The sequence below is a fragment of the Argiope bruennichi genome, chromosome 10, assembly GCF_947563725.1.
Source record: "Argiope bruennichi chromosome 10, qqArgBrue1.1, whole genome shotgun sequence".
Lineage (NCBI taxonomy): Eukaryota > Metazoa > Arthropoda > Arachnida > Araneae > Araneidae > Argiope > Argiope bruennichi.
Window position 1 is genome coordinate 35,767,402 of NC_079160.1, and position 13,298 is coordinate 35,780,699.

The 13,298-nt window shown below is 30.9% G+C and overlaps 1 non-coding gene across 1 annotated transcript; it reads right to left on the reverse strand.

Moving 5' to 3' along the window:
- Positions 1-6,919: 6,919 nt before the first annotated feature.
- Trnak-uuu (transfer RNA lysine (anticodon UUU)) lies at positions 6,920-6,992 on the reverse strand. The gene has a single exon. It is a non-coding gene; the product is annotated as a tRNA-Lys (tRNA).
- Positions 6,993-13,298: the final 6,306 nt, after the last annotated feature.

The following is a 13,298-nucleotide window of genomic DNA, read 5'->3' on the forward strand; positions in this document are numbered from 1 at the left end:
AAAATAACTTTTTACAAGTACATTTTTCACTTTATTTTTGAAATAATCCGTTAATGTCTTGCTCAAGGAGACATTAGATTAACCATTAACACCCGCGGCTCCTTTCGTTTAATTTTTCTATACGTATACAAACTTCTATACTTTAGCAACCCTAAGCTAATTACACTCACTAGATCCGTAGCTCATTCAAAAGAGTACGATTTATTGTACTTTCACAACCCATATGGAATTGTCCTGATGACGGAAGTGTCCCCATACCGAAAAAGCTAGTCTATATATTCAATACGTTAAGAGGTTTAACTTTAATATTATTCTAAGGAATCCAGATAAACAGTGTGAGTGTTTAGCCTCTATATGAAAATATTTGTGTTCCCTCTAGAAACTACCTGGATATAATAGGCCATGTGAAAAAAATGGAATTTTTAAGTAGTTTTAAAAAGATTAAAAGAATTAATAAAGTTAAGAGAAAGCAATTTAAGAGCGCTTGTGCTCAGATATTTATTTTTTAATGTACTGTTTGGGATTTCTAATGCCAAAAAAAAAAATCAAAAACAATAAAATTTTCAATGATGGAAGAGAAATTTGCATATGGCGCTTATAAAAAGTTTTTTTTTGGAGAAATTTGACAAATGATATTAATTTGTTATTAAGATTATGCTTTTAATATAAGTTTATTCAAAGAGTTGACTTCATCAAACGAATCAAAGAGAATATAATTACACTAGTTATTACATCCCTTTTATTTTTACGCTATTGAGTGAGGGATAAAATGGAACAAATCGGGCCATGAAGATAAAATTAAGGCAATGAATTTGATAAGAGAAAGATTTTCAAAATAAAATGCTTATTTATCATAACAGGTGCTATGATATCAACTGCTACTAAAATAGAAATCCTGTAACTACAGAATTTAGATAATCAATTACAAAATATTCGACATTTTCCTCGTTGGTAAAAACATTCATTCCATGGAATCCCTTAAAGTACCTAGTCCTTGGAAAAACTTCCGTGATTTTTTAATAAAGTATGCATTCTCTCCTAAGATATCGAAATTATTTAATCGCATTTCGGATAAATTCATTATCTTTGAAACCAGTCATGATATTTGTTTGATTTTGTCATTCTTTTTATTTGAAACTGCGATTAGTCCTTAAACACACAATGAAATTTTTCTGAATATCTTTCCAAAGGGTTCCGAAATCACATTTATCACCCATTTTCTAAGTTAATTTTTATTAGCCTGTTTCAAATTTAAATATTAACTGAGGATTCGTTCCTTCAACTTTTTTTTAAATATTAACGCGTACAATGTGTGACTAAACAGTTCGCACATTATGAAAAATCCGATTTCACGTAACCCCAATATCAACGAATCGTCAAGCGAATGTGTTTAGTTACCTATTTACTCTTTTCAAAAGTAAATATCTTACAGACTCGGATCCTGTAATTTGAGTCGAGACATTTTCCATTTCACGCATATAATTTTTGAAGCCATTCCTACCTCGTGCACAATTTAAATGTTACATGTGTTGAATATAGGGTGTCGGATATTTCATTTGTTATTACTTCATTAGAATTAACGGAATTAATAAATCCAACAGAAGTTAGGAAAAAGTTTCATGGATTTTTTAATCAATAGGATAAAGCATTTCATTAACTATAAATATCTCGAGATGAAGTCGAGCTAAACTTAATCGAAACGAATTAGACAACATGTATATACAGATATTCATTCTACGAAAGGGATTAAAACATTAGTAAATTCATTAAAAATATTTCTAAACAAGGTCTATAGGAATTAAAGGTTTAAAGTTTAATGAAATCTTTGAGGAATTCACCGAAATGTCTTCATTACATTCATTAAGAAATATTCGAATTTAAAAATTTAGGGTAATTCATTTCTTACACCAAGGATGACTTTTTATCAAATAATTCAACAAATTTTCTCTTACAATTTCCGAATTATTATTTCTTTAAATATTTTAATCTTTTGGCGAAAGTTTTTATTAAGCTTTGGGATGGCAACATGAGATAGTTTGAATAAGTAGAATTTTCCTAATGTAACATTATCAGCTCTGAGCGTTGAAGATTCCAAAATTATATGGTCTTACCTGGGTGTAGTTAAATGCGATTGAGCCGATTCTAAAAAAATCCCATGTGCTTTGACTGTTGTATAGGCAGGCCATGGCAAAAAAATAACGTGCTTGTTTTCGATGGCATCCTATGTTGGATTCTGTAGTAACAACTATTTTCAACTGTTTCTAAGTAGAGTTTAGACTTCTTTTCCTCTTCAGCAGTGTAATATTCTACAGCAGGCAGGACCTGAAAAAAGAGTTTTTTTAATAGTTGAGAACTCAAACATCTTTTATATACGATAAATTTTGAAAAAATAATTTTGCAAAACATATTCTGAATAACATAATAAAGCTAATTGAAGCATAGGTTCTAGGTATCTCTACCCTGAGTTATATAAATTTCTTTTGGAAACAAAATTTCTCAAGTTGAGATTATATTAGCATAGTATATATATTGTAATTAAAGCTGTTTTCTGTATATTTACTCTGAAGAATTAACGAATCTCTTAAACCGTTGGAACCAACACAGTGAATCAGTCTGACACATCCAAGTTCTCCAAGAATTACCGAATTTTAATATAAATAACCTCAATTCTTTCATTTTGCAGAAGCTTTAATTTTGAAGCGAAAATTAGGGGCCACTGACACGGCATCCAATATATCTAATTGGCTTTAACACTATGCACGCAATTAGTCTTAAAATTAACTTGCATTTTTGGAAGCGATATACTATAAGAAAGCTTACGGTTTTAGCTTCCGAATTCTTCAAAAATTAGTATACTAAAGAAAAATCAAAAATATTTTTAAAACTTCATTCAATGACATTCTAATATTTTTAGTGTGGCTTGCTTTAAAACTATTTCCTGGTGGGGAATTATAATTCTATAAAACATCGTTTTCACACGTTACAAAGTTAAAAATTTACTTTTCAGAAGTGACTGCATGCATTTACCGAAAGTTGCAAATTGGCACCATCCATTACTACTGTTTATAATATAAAAATTCAAACCTATGATTAAAACTTTGATAAAATTTTAGATTTTTTGCTAAAACTTGGACATCGGAACAGATATTCCACACTCCAAACTTCGGCACCACGCCAACGTAATATAATTTTAATCTTATTCTATTCAAGAAGATGACAATTTGAGTTCTTTCCTCAAATTTATGAATTATACTATTTAGATACAGTATACTCCGTAACCAAGTTAAATTCGTATACTCCGTAACCAAGTTAAATTCGTATACTCCGTAACCAAGTTAAATTCGTATACTCCGTAACCAAGTTAAATTCGTATACTCCGTAACCAAGTTAAATTCGTATACTCCGTAACCAAGTTAAATTCGTATACTCCGTAACCAAGTTAAATTCGTATACTCCGTAACCAAGTTAAATTCGTATACTCCGTAACCAAGTTAAATTCGTATACTCCGTAACCAAGTTAAATTCGTATACTCCGTAACCAAGTTAAATTCGTATACTCCGTAACCAAGTTAAATTCGTATACTCCGTAACCAAGTTAAATTCGTATACTCCGTAACCAAGTTAAATTCGTATACTCCGTAACCAAGTTAAATTCGTATACTCCGTAACCAAGTTAAATTCGTATACTCCGTAACCAAGTTAAATTCGTATACTCCGTAACCAAGTTAAATTCGTATACTCCGTAACCAAGTTAAATTCGTATACTCCGTAACCAAGTTAAATTCGTATACTCCGTAACCAAGTTAAATTCGTATACTCCGTAACCAAGTTAAATTCGTATACTCCGTAACCAAGTTAAATTCGTATACTCCGTAACCAAGTTAAATTCGTATACTCCGTAACCAAGTTAAATTCGTATACTCCGTAACCAAGTTAAATTCGTATACTCCGTAACCAAGTTAAATTCGTATACTCCGTAACCAAGTTAAATTCGTATACTCCGTAACCAAGTTAAATTCGTATACTCCGTAACCAAGTTAAATTCGTATACTCCGTAACCAAGTTAAATTCGTATACTCCGTAACCAAGTTAAATTCGTATACTCCGTAACCAAGTTAAATTCGTATACTCCGTAACCAAGTTAAATTCGTATACTCCGTAACCAAGTTAAATTCGTATACTCCGTAACCAAGTTAAATTCGTATACTCCGTAACCGAGTTAAATTCGTATACTCCGTAACCAAGTTAAATTCGTATACTTCTGAATCTAAGTTAAATTTTTAGACATGACAGTTGCATGTAGTTTAATGTATAAAACAAAGTACGTAAATTGGCTGACTCCAAAGAATCATCGGAAAATAAACCAGGCGTTAAGCGTCAAAAATACAGCTGGAGAGTTGGTTATTTGTTTCCAACTAGGATACCATTTGACTTAAATTCCTTAATAGCACATTAAAATTTCTCGTAATACATAATTGTTGAGCATTTTATGTAAACATACGAATATACGAAAGGGAATAAAAGTTTATCACAAATTTTTAAATCTGCCGCCCCCCCCCCCTCTCAACGAGCAATCTTACGCAAAATTCGTTTGATCATATTTTAATTCTTTTCACAAGCTTTAATGTTAAATTTAATTCGAATTATAATGTAGAAGAGATTAGCACTAATCGAGTAATACAGGATTTAGCGAAAGATTTTTCTGGAAAAATTTTTGAAGTATTTTCTGGAATATACTCTCTAAAATATTTTGGATATAATTTAGATATTTTCTGGAATAGCAGTTTCCACAGAAAGTAGGACTCGCCTATTTCTGCACTTAAAAAATAAAACGCGTATAAAAAGCCTCACGCACATCTTAATTATTAGACAATTTTTAACTCAAATTAAGTTTCACTTAATATAAAAATTTCTCCAAATTCGACGTCACAATTTCCACATTAAGTAATTTCTCAGCCATATGTATTAGTTCCTTCTTTTATGAGTTTCATTTTTTTGCAGTTACCAAAATTGGGAATGGGAATGGGATAGAATGGGAATTAAAATTACAATTTAAGAATACCAAAAGTTCTTAAATTAAAATTTAAGAAGTCCACCAAATGAGCAATTTGTTTAGTAGTGATTTTATAAGATTCTAAGTAAAACAGAAATAAAGAGATGCCTTTTAAGAAATTTTAAATGTTGCACGGTTTCACGTCTAGAATTATTTTATTGAAATGAGATTTTCCAACAAAATCATCATTCTTTTTCAATAAATTGAAACTAATTTATAATTAATCGTCTGATTTATAAATGTGCGTTCAAGCAAGGGGAAAAAAAAAAAAAACTTACTTTATTCTATCCGACGTGTGAATGCCGTTTAGTTTCCAATATCCACTAAAATACGAGTCCCAAACAATTGAACTATTGTTAACTCTCCATAAAAGAACTAGCATGCTGTAAAAAGAAATGGAGTAAATAAAGCGAATAAGAAAAAGCAGTACTTCAATAAAATAACGTCATTTCAGGCTTAGCTAAAATTTCAAAAAATGAAACGTTCAACACTCGCACAGAACTGCAAAATGAAATCTGACTAATGGAGATTAATCAAATCCTAAAGAGATGGACTTTACTAAACCATCATTCGTCTTCTTCCAAATATTTTCAGAAAATGAAGTCACCCAAAAGGCACAGGGATTAAAACAATCACATGAAGATTACATTTTTGGATTCAAATACAGAAATGTCATTATAATACTGGTGGTAAACAAAAAACTAATTCGTTGCACTTTTATAGATAAGTATGAGGGACAATATAAGGGGCGTATGAGAGGCAAACATGAAAAAGGACAAAGGGCAGTTTATTCATTCATTCAATACATTAGCTTTTATCTTTAAAGATTCAAAGCAAAAGATGGTGGATTTGTAGCATAAAAATTAATGAAATATAATTAAATGATCAAACATCAAGAATTCTAACTCTGTGTAACACTAAAATATGTTATCATGATTTCTTTTGGGCATTGGGAAATAGCAAAGATCTCCATTTAATCGATTCCCGTGAATTGGGTTCATCATGCTTCATTTTCATAATAAAACATGATTTCTCAAGAATCTAGAGATTGATCTATGGACTAATCCAGTTATTCACAATCACTAAACGACAATGCAATGGTAGCGATTTAAAATCTATTGTGAATGCGAAAAATCGAACCGAATTGGCATGGCGTGGATTGGCTGATTGAATATCTAATACATCCTAATTCCCCTTCAGGGTATTTTTATTACCCCATTTGTATTGGTCAGTCCGTGGATGAATGAGAGGATGGGGAATTTACTGGATGCTCTAACAAAGCGTTCACTAAGGGGATTGGTATAAAATTGCAGTGGAGTGATCGAAAATGACTAACTTAAATGGACGGGCGAAAAAATAGAATAGCGTAGAATAATTGACCGCTCTACATTTATTTAAAAAATGGAATAATTTTAAATGACCAGTTAAATGGATGAGCGAAAAAAATAAAGAAAGAAACGCATGGAGTCATTGTGAATTTACGACTACAAAATTTGGTATTTTTATTCCATGGATTATACTTTAGTACATGAAACTCGAGAATATTAAAACTTTAAAAAGCCGAAAAGCCTTTCGATTAAAGAGTTTAATCGAAAGGCTTTTTAATCGAAAGGCATGTCAAGCTGTCAAGTTCTTTGCATGCAATAATAATGCATTTAACTTGTACTTTTTATTGTAATTTTTTATATATTAATTGGCAATTTAGTCAAAGAAGTAATTATTTAACACATAAAAATCATGATTAAATATGCTAATCGTTCTGTATAATATCTATTTAGGATGTTAATTAAATGCATATTTTTATATTAAAAAGATTAAAATTGATCTTTGTCATTCGTGTATGAAAGAGAGAGAAAAAAAATAACCCGCCCGAACAGGGACTCGAACCCTGGACCGTTAGGTTAAAAGCCTAACGCTCTACCGACTGAGCTATCCGGGCTCATTCTATAAGGAAACATAGCTAATTACAGCCCATAAACTCAGAAAGGACATGATTTCTCTGCATGTTTCAAGTATAAAAAGAAAAATATTCTTTCATTTCTTTGTTTATTTTTAAAAACTATTATATTGGTTGTTATAAATAACTGTGTTAATAATATTCATTTTACCATTTGTTTAATATTGATCATATTTCGAATGGATTTATTGCAAGGAGTCCTTAATGTACAAATAATTATGATTTATGATATGGTTTTGTTTGAATGCATTTTTTAACTATAAAAAGATGCAATAAAAGACAAGAAACAATAGCAGAGCATATTAGAATTTCGTTTTTTGACAGAAAGTTAAACTTTTTCCAAATATTAAAAATATGATTTCAGGTTAAAATAGTATATGTGTAGCTTTTAATAATATGTAATAATACAAAATTATATATACAAAATTATAACAGCGTTTCAATAGTATTTATAACCAAAATGAAGAACAGGTATTATCCAGGGAGAAAGAATTCAGTTTCTAGAATTTTTACTGAAACATTTTTTTAAGTTTGTTGCCACAATAAACATCTAGTTATTCAGATATTTTAGAAATTAAGATAATAAATTTTAAAAGAATTCAAAATCTGTAATTGTACCTTTTATGTTTTTTAAATTGTCTTTTTTTTTTTAAGTAATATTTAATTTTTGTACTGAAATGAAAATCGTTGTATAAAAATTCTCTAAAATATAAAAAATTGCATTTTTTACTCATTTAAATAATTTGCAAAATTAAGGCTTTAAAACGAATAAGTCCATAAGTCCATTGTCAAAGCATATATGATGTACTAGAACTTTTTTTTTCTATTCGATCTTTCAGGTTTTTTTGTTTTTTTTTCCTTACACAGATTCAAAAAATATATAATAGATCCAACTTTCTGTAACAAGTGATAATATTTTAAAAGGCATTTCTACATATAAAGTCATAAATAGTTTTACAATGTATATTCAGTTGCATGTATTTTCAATTATATATTGTATTCATTGTATACTCAGTACAATCTATTGGGGGCTCATGCTCATAGAAAATTATGTGCGGGGCTCATAAAAAATTATAAGAAACCAGTTATTTTATTATACTTAATAATGTTTTAAGTTCAAATAAAATTTTGATGAAATATTCTTTATCTATCAAAATAAGACTGGAAATTACTTGTTCAAAATATTTAAAATAGTATTGCCTATTTTACAATTGTATTTTTACCCTAATATTTAAGACAAACATAGCTTGAATTTGCAAATCCCAAAAAGGAAAATTAAACAAAACAACAACTAGCAGAGCGTGGCTTCGATCCACGGACCTCTGGGTTATGGGTCCAGCACGCTTCCACTGCGCCACTCTTCTTCGGCAAGCGTCTCATCCTTATGACTAATATTTATACTATCTACCTGGTTTTCGTTTATTGTGCAACAGAATTCCAATTATGGAAGCCATCGATGCCAGCAGAGGACAAAAATGTATTATGTGAAGGAAGGGGGAAATAATATTACTATGAATGTAGCATGGAAATCAATAATAAACACTGACATTGTTCGAAAGTCCTATGACATTCAAATGGTAATGACAAAAAATAAGCAGGATCTAAATTTAATTTGGATAATCAAAAGTAAAAAAATCTCCAAATTTTGAAAAAAATATAGACTAATTACTTATTTATTAAATTAATGTATTTATTAAATTCGATGATTGTTTGCTTGTTTGAACTTTATACAATCCCGTACTCCTAGATGGATTCGTAAAAAATTACAATGCCTCTTTAAAAGGGAGGAAATAGAAATAGAATGAATTTTTTTTTCTGCCTTTACCCTTACATTGGAGCATATCATTTCACAAAAAAAATTATTATCCATCTTAAAAATTTTTTTAAAAAAATTATCTTTCATTGAAGTAAATTTTATTTCTATACAACTAATTCTCTAATTTTAATGAATTTTAAAATTAATTCATTTAAACACAATTTCTAACAATTCCTTTCTTTCCTCCGAAATACTAAGCTTATTTTACTGTTTAAATACATCTAATAGTCACGCACTTACGTCAATTATCTTTTTATCAGTCTTTATCTGAAATCTTTAACATTAATTAATTAATTAACTACTATTCAAATTGAATTTGGAGATCCTAGAATATTTTAAGGGTTTAAAAATACAAACTCAATAACTATATGACATAAAACTATACATTCTTTTCTTTTTCTTTTGTAAATATATATATATAACGAATTGAGTCCGAGTACAGCGACTGATAGACAAATAAAAACGAAATAACAATTTCAAAATTAAAATTTCTTCTCGTCTGTTCTTTTCTATCACATTTCATAATTTGGGGAAAATCTTATCCACAGGGATTGCTTTGAAAATTAACTCAAACTGTTTAACGATTTCTAAGTAATACACAAAATCATTTTCATTTTAAAAGTGCAAATAATTTATATCGCCGATTAATATTTCTAAGCACTGAACTATCAAACTTTCTTTATGCTTCCAACCTGGGTTCTGAATGTGCTCTAATTAGCATCATAAAAAGCTTTGATTACTTTTCCTTTTTATACTACATTGTCAAAAAAAAATATAGAAGAAAAGATATTATCCAAAGATTTTAGCTGGGTACTTCCTTTTAAAGTCAGATCTCAGAAACATCAACTTTTTTTTTATACGAAGCATAAAGTATTGTCATCATAAAAAAAAAAAAAAAAAAAAAAAAAATCAAACACGAGATTTTGATGATTTTCTCCTTTTCTGACCTCCCGAGTTCGAAAAACACATTTTCGGCACTATCTCTATCTCTCTGTCGGTCTGTGCGCATGCAAATACGATGACTCAAAAGAAATGCTTTGAAAGAACGAATTAAATTTCATAAATGGTTTTTACACCTAATCTGTAGATTTCAACCCAATTTTGACAATCTATTTAGTGGAAAATCTGGCCTGTTGTCCGAATTTATATTAGCACTATGACTACAAAATGAAGAGAGCTAGACAGATAAAATTTGTCGCAAGAATTTAAACCTAAACTGTAGATAACTATCAAATTTGGAACTAAATCCGTTGCAGGTGCACCTTCTGTCGATTTGTGCATAGACGAATTTTGGTGCACAAATTTAACATCTAAACTTTAAATACCTGACAAATTGGGAACCTAATCCGTCTACGGATTGACCTTCTGTCGATCGGTACTTCAAACAGGTACGCAAACGTGATAACTCAAAAATGCAATGATTTAAAAAATATAGAAAATTTGATTAATAATGTATCTAATTTTGATTTCTTTCGGTTAGAAAAAAACGCGTCTAAATCATAAATTCGATTTTCAGATACTATTAACAGAAAGCCAGGGATTATAAACCTTTATCATTACAAACAATCAACAATTGACAAAAAATCAACAATGAACTCTGAAATGTAAATCAACTATAAAAAATAGTCATACTTTTAATGAGACGGATGTACTTGATGAATTGACAGCAAATATTTTTAAACAAAAAAGTACCTAGGTACCTAAAGTTTAATCTTCCCTGACTTTTTGTTCTTAGAAGAAGTTATAGAAGTTTTGAATAATCTCTAGTATTTGATTTTTACTACATAACTACCTACTACACTCAAATAGTAAAACAAATATAATATGATTGATAAATTACAATATACAATAAAAATATGTATAACAAATAGGCAGATAATTACTTTTTCCGGCACTGCAAACACTGACATCGATTCACTAACAGTCACACTTTGATGTTCTAAATCCCGAAAACAAATGAGTAACGTTTTGTTCTTGGCATTCGTATTTATACTAATGTAGATTGCAAGCACAGCGCAAGTCGCATTTCCTCCCTTTGCAGGTCTAAACAAGCATCCCGGACAAGCGGGCGCAAGGGCGGCACATTGCAAGTCTCGACATGTGGTGTACACTTGTACTATTATCTATTGTTCTATTCAATTCTGTGTTAGAACTGAGTCCCGAATATTTTTGAGTACCTACCTAGTGAATGATGCTACATGCCTACGTTGATAGGTAAATCCAAGCCAAAATTTTTGTTCTTTATTATGAAAACCAGAAAATATTTTGTGGACCCCCACTTACAACTTGTGAACCCCTGTTTTCTTTTCACGTCTACATGGACCCCAGTGTGGTCTCCTATGGACCCCTGGGGGTGCACCTGGACCACTTTGGGAACCTATGGTTTACACGATAGATTCAGTATAAATAGTAAATTCACGTTAAAGATTTAAATATTCTTTGCCAATGACATGCAATACATTCCACAATTTTATGCGGAAGCAGACTTTATTAGAGGATATGCGAAAAAACTTTGGAGGCCACTCTCATTGGTTACTGCGTGTTTTTATAACAATGCATTTTCAACATTAAAACTGACTCAACATGCCTATGGGAAAACCAGTTCCATCAAAATCAAACAAAACCTATTTTCATAATGAGACATAAAGATTTTCATTTAAAATATTCTTAGGAGAAACCTTCAGAATAACTTCAATAGAATCCATTCAAGTCAACGCCTATATCATAAATATTTCCGTTTAAACTGTCCCGAAATGAAATCTCCTGAATAATCTCAGGAGAATCCAGTTCCAAAATGACTGTCAAAATCAAACAAAGCTTACTTTTATTTAGTAACATCATAAAGATTTCGGTTTAAAATGTCCCCAGGGAAATCCAGTTCCGAAAAGAAAAGCATCATAGTTTACTTTAATGTACAAATGGCATACAGATTTCTGTTTAAAATGCCCAATCAACTCCAAATCTGATTTCTAATCCTCACATTATCACTATTAAAACACTCTGTCTCTCCAACACACACAAACAGAATAGTATGTTCATTCATTTATTTTTGAAGCATACACTCCAACCTTTTTCAACTTCTGTTCTCTTTGTCAAACCCATATAATATTCCTACTTCGAACAAACAGCAAAAGAAAACAAGAAGGGGGGTATATATCCCACCTGTGCTGTCTCCCCACCCCTCTTTCTCAAAGGCAGAAGAAATCTGAGTACTAATTACGGGGTAGTCGGCTTCGCACCTCTGCCTCATTCAATTAGTCTTGGGTCTTCTCAGGTGCCACATAAAAAAGGCCGCAGTGCACAGGTGCGAGTCAAATGCCTGTCAAGAGGGAGGAGATGTGGCGGAAGAAGAGAGTTCGGGAAAATTAGCGGCGGAAGGCTATGTTCAGGTGAGAAGTGGGCGTATCAGATGGTTTATGATCGGTCGGGTTTATGCAATTTGTAAGCGAATAACAGGATTTTTCGAATGTCAAAATGGTTAGCGAAGTGTTTCATTTGTGGCAATGGAAAGAAAAAGTAAGGGTTATGAAGAATTTAGTAGATAAGCGATGGGAATTTTCTTGGGAGTTCAGAGAGGCTTATAAGTAATTCTATTTTGTTATAAAATTAACTTCCGTCCCCGTGCTTTCAATGTGTGTGTGTGAGAGAGAGGGTGTGTGTGTGTGTAATGATGCCTCTTAATCTAAATCCTAATTCATTTCCTAATTTTTATCTTAATTTAGCCCTTTATTCTAAAATATTCTCTTATTTCCTGATCCAATTTCCACCTTTTATTTAATTATTTCCAACACGCGCTCTAGAAACCTGCATATAGAAAAACCTAGACTTATGTATTTTCTCACGCTCCGAGCGAAGAGATAAAAATCCCTAACACTTGCACATACTTTTCAAAGATACCTAAGATTTCCTTACATAAATAGAAACGTGGCAAAGAAATCCCCATCAGAATCTAATAGTAAAATCCCTGAAAGGAAAAATTTCGGTCACTTCGCTCTTATATTGTGATATAAATAGATGTCTTTTTGTCATTGCTTCCTTGTACAAATTATGACTCCCTAGGTGAGATAACTCGAAGTTAAAATTTCAAAGGTTTCTTCTTTTCGGGCACATACCTGCAAAATTATGTTTGCACATTTGTAAGAAAAACAAAACGTATTCACTTTTATTTCGTGCAATTTCCGAATTTTTATATTTAATCCATTAAGATGTTTTAGGGCCTTCATCAATACGTAATAACAATTAATTAATTGCTACTCTAAAGGTGTTGATTCAATGACATTCATGGTTTCACCGTTTGATACAAAGGTGCACAGATTTCTTGGAAATCCTGCTCTGGAACTTGGCTGCATGTATTTGGCAGTTGCATGTACTTAATACTTCTTTAATTTAATATACCAGGGTTGAATGTTTTGGATGGAGCACCTGGACTCTTTCGGTCCTGCATCTCTGAGGCCAAATAGTTATTTTATTTA